The 8,707-nt window shown below is 33.6% G+C and overlaps 1 long non-coding RNA gene across 2 annotated transcripts; it reads right to left on the bottom strand.

Annotated features, from left to right (window-relative positions):
• Nucleotides 1-1,489: 1,489 nt before the first annotated feature.
• On the bottom strand, nucleotides 1,490-5,324 carry LOC133780370 (uncharacterized). 2 transcript variants are annotated; one of them, XR_009869265.1, is made up of 4 exons: nucleotides 5,118-5,324; nucleotides 4,896-5,033; nucleotides 4,519-4,694; nucleotides 1,490-1,750 (listed from the first exon to the last, which is right to left on the bottom strand). It is a non-coding gene; the product is annotated as an uncharacterized LOC133780370 (long non-coding RNA). The 2 variants fall into 2 exon arrangements; XR_009869264.1 differs by having other exon boundaries at nucleotides 4,519-4,734.
• Between the last annotated feature and the right edge of the window lie 3,383 nt (nucleotides 5,325-8,707).

Here is an 8,707-nt window from a genome sequence, read left to right on the forward strand (position 1 = left end):
ACGTCCACAAAAATTGAATGACCGACTAGAGATTTAGTGAATATCCTAGTTGAAGCCTCCATGTGGTGATTCAATAGTAACCTCATTACCTTTTGTGTCTCATTGTTGTACTCCTCATGTTGGAAACATTGTTTCTTTTGATTGTTGTTAAGTCAACCTGCTCATAACCTGCTAGGGTCCATTTTATGCTGCTCGAATTTGTTCAATAAAAGGTGAGTAGGCTGTTTGGAATAAGTTTTCGCTGCTTGGGTTTGTGCCATTATAGTGTACCCGAGCTCATGGCACCCGTCCATGAAATTTTGTTGTACTCGATTGACTATTCTTATAACATGTCGGTAGACATCAACTTTTTTTTTTGTAAACTGCTAGATGTTGTTGAACCTGTTCGAATATAATCCATTTCGCCTATTGTCATTTCAACCTGACCAAATGCGACTTTATGTTGCACAAAATTTTTGTATCTCTTAGACACAAATTTCAGCTTATCCGATTAAATTTTATTTATACATGACCTTATACATGTTGTACCCTTTAGATATTGCTTAAACCATTCAGATTTTCCTTATCAAACGATTTATTGCGCAGGACCAGCTATTTTCCACTACGTTGCTGGCCGAGATGTAGCGACATTTTTTAGGGCAAACCAGGTGATCTTCTCCTCTTTCCCAAAAATTTTGACCACAGTTTTGGCCAACAGCGAGTAGATGAAAAAATGACGATAAATATAATAGCCTTGAATAGAAAATAAACAACACATATTTTATAGCAGTTCAGCCCCAAAAGAATTGGTAATAGTCTAATCCACTTGGTGTTTTGATATATATTAACCTATTCTTAAGATCAGATGAACGTGAACCAACTGAGTTTCTTAATTAGAAGTTATAAATATATAATTTTTCTTTAGAGAATACAAGCATTCTCTCTCTAAATTCTCTCCCCAAGAGTTCCAAAAGACTCAAAGTCGAAAAGTCTCAAAGTTTACAAGCCCCCCAAAATGATGCCATGAGCCTCCTATGTATAGGCTCATGCATCGTACAAAAAGGGTCTCCTATTTTGATTGAGTCGTGAGGTTTTTTAACCAACACTACACCATACCAAAAACCCCTTTCAATAAGACTAAAAAAGTACTATCAAATATATATCATAAAACTTTTCAATGTCTTAAGGAAAGTGATATTATCGTAGGTTGTGGCACTTTTCATAACATTTTTTTCTACTTATAAGGATGTATTATAATTTTTCATACAATAACACCATTTTCACATTATCATAATATTTTTATAAGCTTTACATATTGCTATATTTATTAGATGACATAACACATTTTCATGCTTATACAAAAGTATTATAGTATATTGTACCATATTACTTTTTTTGGCATTATTAATATTTAGATAAATTTGAGATTTTATTGTACATATTAGCTTAGATAATACTGTATTTTTACTTACACAAAATTCGGGAAAAAATAACCCTTATATCCAAACAAGGTAACATAAATAAATTTTTATTAGTTACTCAAATGTAATTACAGTATTTAGTCTACTAGTCTAAGCTTACAAAATCATATTACAAGATAATTTATACTCAACTAAAATTCCATCATCACCAAATGCAAAACAAGAAATGTATACAAAGTTAGTGAAATACACTCTTTGTACAACCAACTCCACAAACACCTTTAGATTCCTCGTCCATGCTATAGTTACTACACACAGGTATACAAACAAATCAAGATGCATTTGGCAACCTGAAAGAGAGAGATATATGCCAAATCAAGGCACGATGTTATTGTGACAAAGAGCCAAGAAATGTGATGATACTAAGACCCATGTGAATTGAAAATTTTTCTTTTGTTTTTATACCATACAAAGGGCAATTGGTAGCACCTAAAGTAAGTACAATATTAAAATAGACATTTCAACATAACTAATGAAATCATATACTTAATTTAGGACTAATCTGAGAATCAAAATTTAAATCAGATGTGAATAAGAAATAAATCATATGAAAACAAAGGAATATCCCACAACATTATGGCACTTGAACTTCAACCAACAGTCCATTAGTTTTCAAACACCTATAGTAATGTCAATTGCCATTCCACTGTTGCAAATCCTATCCATAATTTTCAAAAACGCAGTACACAATTTAAGAAAAATCAAAAGCAAAGGGAAACTTAATTAAGCTTTATATGCATAACAAAGCTACCAACTACAACAGTATAAACTACAGCATTAAAAGTTGCCACACCACCAGCCATAATACATAACAAGATATCAAGAAGTTACAGATACATAAAGAAAATATCAAAAGAGAGCCCAACATAAACGTTGTAACCATTATGATTGGTCAATCTATTATTCATTAACAAAAATAAAAATAAACTTACAAAAAAGGACTCTTGCTTTTAAAAAAGAAAGGAAGATCGTCACTTGTGCAACTAAGAAGATCACAGAAGTAATAACATAAATAATGCAGATTGAAAATCTAACCTAGATAATCCAAAATAAGAAATAGCTAAATTAATTTCTTCTACTTCATGAAATTAATAAATGTAATAATGGATAAATTCACGACATTGAAAATTGCAAAAAATGATAAATGAAAAAAACACCATACCCTGTATGAGTTTGAGAATGGAAAACCTCTTGACTCTTTCTAATATTAATCTAACTAGACTTGTTTGCTACACAAACATTTAAACAAGATGTTAATTTCACAAACCGGCTCTAATATTGTTTATGATCTATCTTCCTAGAAAACTCTACTTTTATTTTACTATTGAAACATAACAAAGATGGAAGCTTTATTAATAAAATAGCTATTGTTGTACTATTAATGCTCCAAACAGAAGAAGAGGATACCAAGTCCAAACAACAATAGGGCTTTTAATTACAACTATTATGCATTCAAAACTCATCAAATATCAATATCAATATTGATCATATATTATTATATTTATATTACAAGGCTATCAACAACTGAAAAGTGAGAAGGCATATTAACAAATCAAAGTATATTTTGTACTTATGAAGTGCACTAACTAGATCTAAAAAATCATATAAGAAACTAATATCCAATTTCAAACCCTCTCATAAAGCATATCAAAACTCAATCCATGCCATTTAGATGGAAATTATAAAGGTAACTATGCAAAAGCCATATTATAACAATTTGATATGATATTAATGAATCAAAATAAGATTATTACCTTGAAAAAAAATCATCAAATCACACAATCATCAATAGTTGCTACAATATATATGATTTATATTAAAAGAGAGCTCTAGCTATTAGACAGTAGTAGTGCACGCCTCCGAAAATTTAAGGTGTTGAAAATAACAGAAAAAGCTCCCTTTTGTGATATTCATCATCACACTTACTCTTCCTCAGAAGCAAAACAACAAATACATGTGAAACATTTACTTTTCATCTTTAAATCCTTACAATGATAAACTGTCTCAAAAACTCATTTTTGCAAAAACTTCTCTAGCAACCAAGTAACACTGAAATAAAAATGAATAATACAATTTACTGTTCTGTAATAGTTAGAAGCAGCCAAGTAACACTCAAAAGAAAAGTTCTTAACCATATTAATAAAAATGCATAATATTTCCTCACATTCATCCTCGTCAAGTAGGATAAAAAATCATTTAAGTATTGGTTCATATAGTAATATGATATAGAACTAGTAAAAAAAAAAATCAAGAAAAACAAATATGGCAGAGACAATAATATATTGTATCATTAAAATTTTAGTTAAATCAAACAAATTTATTAGTTCAAGTCTATGCTGACACAATAAGGAAACAAAGGAGGCAATAATGATTATCAAAATAGCCACATTACAAAAAGATTGATCAAATATTGGCACTTTTCTTTGCATCATTTTCACAAACACTTACAGGGCATCATCTATTACCTTACAAAGAGAGCCCATATAGCAAATAATCTAAACTCATCATATTATACATAATGAGCACATCCAAAGAGCAACATATATAGTACACTTAAAACCCACATTAATTATATATACCAAGTGTGCAAACTTCAGGAAGTTTCTCCTTAATTTTCTAAAATTGCAATGATAATATAGAAACATTAAGAAGAAAATAGTTATAGCCAACTTTGTAGACACACATATTTTACAAAAAAATAAATAAACACATTTATGAAAACAGACAGAGAATGAGAGACTTAAGCAAAATAACCTAGAAATAATGTTAAGCTGGTGGGAAAATATCACAAATTGTTTAACTTAAGAGACGATTCATCAAAACTATCAATCATAAGTTTCATTTTTTAAAGATCATAATCATCAACAATTATGCTAATTGGTTTATTAATTAAACCCAATAGCTCATAACCAATGTAGTTTAAAGTAATTAGCAAAATAAGAATAAAATTGTGTTTAAATCTAACAAAAATAAGCTTCGAACAATGTCATGCTTTAGAAAATTGAACTAAAGGATTATTTATATATATAAACTAAAACTGCAAGTGTAGAAGACTTACCATCCAAAGATCTGAAGTCTAAACTGTTCGAGGATTGATGAGGAGAAGCCGAGAGGTTTGAGTGCATGCTTGTGTGTGTCTCAGGAAAAGAACTTCAGCGAGCTGTCTATGGAGTGGTAAGGAGAAACATCAATTTCATGGAGGAGATGTGGTTTTGGTTGTTCGTCTTTGGGGTGCTGAAGAGGGAAAGGGGAAAAGCATAACTGAGGCTTCTTTCTTTTATGAAACAATACCACAAACATAAGTTGTTAGTTTTTTATATTTAAATCCATACATTTATAAATTATCTCAAAAACTAATTATAGCAGAAAAATTCTCTAGCAAATTAGGCCCAGGCAATGTAGTGGAGAAAAGTACAAAAAGATTCAAGAACGTACTGTAAGAACAGAGTAGTAGACGATAAGACAGAGCCAAAAAATGACTTCAGAAACACCGTAGACGATTGGAAATGCCGAAGATGATTAAAGGAGACAAAAGTAGGGGCAGATCGTCAACGAAATAGAGATTCACTTTTCCTAAAATGTTGATTTTGGGAAAATATATTAAAGCCCATACATTTCCTAAATAAAAAACAATGAAAACAACAAAAGATTGCATACCCAAAAGTGAAAGGATTCCAAGGAAGAAAAATGGTTGTTGAGGTATAGAAAAATGACCATAGGATCTTATGAATGACTGAATATTCCTTAGCTGCCAGCATTGCTAGAGATGAGCACAAGATCATGGAGAGAGTGACTGAGCATTCTTCCCAGAAAATTCTTTTACTTTGTAATTAAAAAAGGAAGAGGAAAAAAATAAGTTTTACAATTTAGAGGGATCCCAAAAGTTATACTGCTTTTTTTTCTACTTTGCCACTTATTAATTTAAGTATATAATTACTTTTTCGGTAGTCTTTTATTCATATGTTATGAAAAATGGTATTTGGTGTAGTGCTAATTAATAAAATAATAAATAAATTCAAAATACAACAACATGGGCTATTATTTTGGGATATCTGAGAAAGTCCCACGGTAGTTACGGGCGATTTTGGCTGAAGTCGTTATTGAGATTCTATAGAAAAGTTACTGGGCAGTCAGCTCTTGAGATTCCATCATATCCGGTCGCTACACTACTTTATTTTGAAATACCTGGTCATCTATGTCACTTTCTTGACAAACTTGGTCGGCCATGTCCCTTCTTTGACATATCTGGTCGGCTATGTCACTTTCCTGACATACCTGATCGGCTATGTTTCTTCTATGACATATCTTATCGGCTTTCTCACTTTCTTGACATACCTGATCGGCTATGTCCCTTCTCTGAAATATCTGGTCAGTTATGTCTCTTTGCCTGCCACACTTGGTCGGCTATAACTCTTCTAACCAGGTAAACTTATATTTGTTTTTGCTCGACCAGATTAAAGAATCCTCGGAGTTAGTGTTCTTCCCAACCAATGATGCAACGATTCTGCCTAGTAGGTCATTCTCTAACCTTTGCACTTACCTTAGTTAACACATTTATTAACCATTAATGCGTCACTTGGTACTCGTGCATTGCAACCTGTCAATTCAAATTGCCACATCATTGTACTAACATTTTGGGGATAACATATGCCCCCCAAGTTTATTATATGATTTACTCATATGATAGTTTTGTTCTCTAGGTGGTAGTTACTCATGTTGTCTAAAAGAGTATGTTTAGTTAATAAGGTTCACGAATAATTAAAGTCCAACCAGGCGCGTCCAAAAAAATCGAATGACCGAATAAAGATTTAGTGAATATCCCAGTAGATGCCTCCATGTGGAGATTCACTTTTAACCTCAGTACTTTTTGTGTCTGATTGTTGTACTCCTTGGGTTGGAAACATTGTTTATTTGGATTGTAGTTAAGTCAACTTACTCATAACCTACTAGGGTCCAATTTATGTTGCTTGGATTTGTTAAATACCATTCGGGTCACATTTAGGCTGTTCAGAATCAGTTTTAGTTGCTCGAGTTTATGCCAATATAGATGTACCCGAGCTCATGGCACCCGTCCATGCAATTTTGTTGTACCCAATCGACTATGCTAGAAACATGCCGTTTGACACCAGCATTTTTTAATTTTTTGTAACCTGCTAGAAATTGTTGAGCCCGATTGGATGTAATCCATTCTGCCTAGTGTTGTTTGAACACGACTAGATGCGACTTTATTGTTGCACAAAATTTTTGTATCTCTTACATACAAATTTTAGCTTCTCCGATTAGATGTTATTTGTACGTGAGCTTATACATCTTGTACCCCTTAGAGATTGCTTAAACCATTCATATTTTCCTTATCTGACGGTTTATTGCACAGGTCCAACTCTTTTCCACTACGCCGCTGTCCGGGATGTAGCGGCGATTTTTGAGGGCGAACCAGGCGATCTTCTCCTCCTTCCCAAACTTGTTGACCAAAGTTTTGGCCAACGACGAGTAGACGCAAAAACGATGATAAATATTATAACCTTAAGTAGAAAATAAACGATACAAAATATTTTGTAGTAGTTCATCCCCAAAAAAATTTGTAATAGCCTAATCCACTTGGTGTTTTGATATATATTAACCTATACATAAGAACAAATTAACCTGAGCCAACTGAGTTTCTGAAGTATTAGTTGTAAATACAAAATTTCTCTCTAGAGAATACAAGCTTTCTCTCTCTAAATGCTCTCCCCAATAGTTCCAAAAGTCTCAAAGTCCAAAAGTCTCAAAGTTTCCAAGCCCCCAAAAATGATGCCATGGGCCTCCTATTTAAAAGCTCATGGATCGTACAAAAAGGGTCTCCCATTTTGTCAGAGTCTTGAGTATTTTTAACCAACTCTAATCTATAAAATAATAAATAAATTTAAAATACAACATCAAGGGCTATTATTCTGGGATATTTGAGAATTTCCAAAGGTAGTTACGGGCGATTCTGGTTGAAGTCTTTACTGAGATTTCGAAGAAAAGTTATTAGGCAATTAGCTATTGAGATACTAACATAACTGGTCGGCAACACTACTTTATTTTGACATACCTGGTCGTCTATGTCTATTCTCTGACATATTTGGTCGGCTATGTCACTTTTCTGACATACCCGGTCGGCTATGTCACTTTCTTAACATACCTAGTGTAACGCCCTGGTTACCCCAGAACAGTTACGGTGAACGGTGGACCGGAAATTTGACCCGCTACCCGAGTCCTTTGGTCAAAAACATGCTCTAAGTGTAATTAACAGGTTATGGTGAAAAACTAATAAAAAGGAAATGGATATTTTCATTACAAACTGCTCTGCAGAGCTAATCAAAACAATTACAAGCTGTTCTCAGTACAAAATGGTCATCACTGTCTCAAATTTACAATCCCGCCGACCTAAGCGGCAAAAATAGGGTAAACCCCCTAGTTCCTCTGAGAATTCCTTGGCCGTGGTGGTCAAGCGGCCGCATATGTACACATCACCACCTAAGCTCTCCACTCAAGGCTGGGTGAGATTTTCTTTCCCTTTACCTGCACCACATAGCACCCATGAGCTAAGGCCCAGCAAGAAAACACAATAAAGCATGATATAATATCAACAATGATCATAATAATCTTTCAGGACCAACAGTCCAAACAAATAGGTGACAGTCGCAACAGTCACAAAAGTGGGTACAGCCCCCTCTAGCCATGTGACATTAGGGTCACTCGGGCTTAACTGATAAGAGAACCTTTCATAAATTTGATCAGTATAGGTGTATGGTGAATAGTCACCAACATAACCTTCCTCATAACTTGCAGTCATAACTCTTGAACAACGTTCCCTAGCCATGTGACAAACAGCCATCGGGGCCATATGCCCTGGCTCTGAATAACTGGTCTTAGACCAGACAAGTGCTTATAAGTTCATCGACCTCAAGGTCGGTCCAGCGGTAATACCCCATATGAGTTATTCAACGCTGATATCGATTAGATATAATCTTTATTTGGCTCGACGTTCATGACGCTATGTCATTTTTGACACTTTAGGTCAGTGTCCCTGACTAATCAGTACATATACAAGTATTCAACATTCACTAGTATTCATTAGGCAATCCATGTCCACATTTATCAATCAACATGCCTTAATAATAATCATGCATGTCACATATTGTAATGACCCACCTACTCTAGACTTTTGGACCATTAACGAAACTATACATACAAACCCCTAATAAAACTTACATTTGCGAAAA

The sequence above is a fragment of the Humulus lupulus genome, chromosome 5 (genome assembly GCF_963169125.1).
Source record: "Humulus lupulus chromosome 5, drHumLupu1.1, whole genome shotgun sequence".
NCBI lineage: Eukaryota > Viridiplantae > Streptophyta > Magnoliopsida > Rosales > Cannabaceae > Humulus > Humulus lupulus.